General features: G+C 36.4%; 1 non-coding gene across 1 annotated transcript; it reads right to left on the bottom strand.

Annotated features, from left to right (window-relative positions):
- Positions 1 to 275: 275 nt before the first annotated feature.
- LOC148554929 (small nucleolar RNA R71) lies at positions 276 to 383 on the bottom strand. The gene has a single exon (XR_015887594.1). It is a non-coding gene; the product is annotated as a small nucleolar RNA R71 (small nucleolar RNA).
- Positions 384 to 2,048: the final 1,665 nt, after the last annotated feature.

Here is a 2,048-nt window from a genome sequence, read left to right as displayed (position 1 = left end):
AACCTCAATTAGTTTCTCTGATGCAACAGAACTGCAAGTTTCATGGACTTCCATCTGAAGATCCTTTTCAGTTCTTAACTGAGTTCTTGCAGATCTGTGATACTGTTAAGACCAATGGGGTTGACCCCGAGGTCTACAGGCTTATGCTTTTCCCGTTTACTGTAAGAGACAGAGCTAGAGTATGGTTGGACTCTCAACCCAAAAATAGCCTGGACTCTTGGGATAAGCTGGTCACGACTTTCTTAGCCAAGTTCTTTCCTCCTCAAAAGCAGAGTAAGCTTAGAGTGGATGTTCAAACCTTCAGACAGAAAGAAGGTGAATCCCTCTATGAAGCTTGGGAGAGATATAAGCAACTGACCAAAAAGTGTCCTTCTGACATGCTTTCAGAATGGACCATCCTGGATATATTCTATGATGGTCTGTCTAAATTAGCTAAGATGTCATTGGATACTTCTGCAGGTGGATCCATTCACCTAAAGAAAACGCCTGCAGAAGCTCAAGAACTCATTGACATGGTTGCTAATAACCAGTTCATGTACACTTCTGAAAGGAATCCTGTGAGTAATGGGACGCCTCAGAAGAAGGGAATTCTTGAAATTGATACTCTGAATGCCATATTGACTCAGAATAAAATATTAACTCAGCAAGTCAATATGATTTCTCAGAGTCTGAATGGAATGCAAGCTGCATCCAACAGTACTCAAGAGGCATCTTCTGAAGAAGAAGCTTATGATCCTAAGAACCCTGCAATAGCAGAGGTGAATTACATGGGTGAACCCTATGGAAACACCTATAATCCCTCATGGAGAAATCACCCAAATCTCTCATGGAAGAATAAAAAAAGCCTCAACAAGGCTTTAATAATGGTGGAAGAAACAGGTTTAGCAATAGCAAGCCTTTTTCATCATCCACTCAGCAAAAGACAGAGAGTTCTGAGCAGACCCCATCTAGCTTGGCAAACATAGTCTCTGATCTATCTAAGGCCACTCTAAGTTTCATGAATGAAACAAGGTCCTCCATTAGAAATCTGGAAGCACAAGTGGGCCAGCTGAGTAAAAGGATCACTGAAACCCCTCCTAGTACTCTATCCGCGTCTTTCACAGGTAGCATGAGATACATGTTTAATAATTATCAAGATACTCTAACAATTTGTAAGAAATATATGGATATCCAGATCTCTTAATCAGAATGACATGTAACTCGAGTTGGCAAGAGATTGGTAGAGTTAATAATCCAAAGAAATTAAAGGTTGAAGACCGACCAGATATATTATGTAGAGTGTTCAAAATTAAGTTTGACATGATAACCTCTGATCTTAAGTAAGGGATTCCATTCGAAGTGTTAGATGCAGGTATGCTCATTATTTAACCTTATTTTTAGAAAATTTTTTGTTAAATTATTTGCATAGTTATATATTTATCAAAGCATATATATAAAATAGATAGTTTATTTATAACATATTATTTTTTTATTTTTTTATTATATTGATCTACATGGTAGAATTCTAAAAGAGAGGTTCACCACATATTCATATTTTTTTGTGGAGTGGAGACCACAAGATAACAAACACAACTTAAATTGACCGGTTAATATTGTTAGGATTGTCTGATCCTGTTCGATACCCAAAATTGTTTAGAGCTGTGTCTACATATATGATTCATGTACCATTTGCTCAAAATCTCCCTGCATGAAATATGGTACTACACCAAATATTATCCTAAAATATTCAATAACACCATAGTTATTAACTATGATGGATACTCATCATATGGAAGATAAGATACAAGAGTAGTTATTGAAAGGAGGGAATTCCATATGGATAATAAGAATGTAATTTCTTATAACACATATCTGCTAATGTCTTATCAAGCGCATGTTAGAGTACTACAACAAGACAAATACTATCAAATATTTGTTCAAGTACATGAATAAATGTTCAGACAAGGTGGCAGTTGAGGTTTCAAAGGAAGCTTTCAGTGGAGAGGATGCTTAGATTATTATGAGATCAAAAAATTTTATGATTGGGGGTATTTGTTTGCACGTGAGGC

The sequence above is a fragment of the Arachis ipaensis genome, chromosome B6 (assembly GCF_059453495.1).
Source record: "Arachis ipaensis isolate K30076 ecotype BB chromosome B6, ASM5945349v1, whole genome shotgun sequence".
NCBI classification, from domain to species: domain Eukaryota; kingdom Viridiplantae; phylum Streptophyta; class Magnoliopsida; order Fabales; family Fabaceae; genus Arachis; species Arachis ipaensis.
Note: the sequence above shows the minus strand (reverse complement) of the source record. Positions and strands in the feature narration are given on the sequence as shown.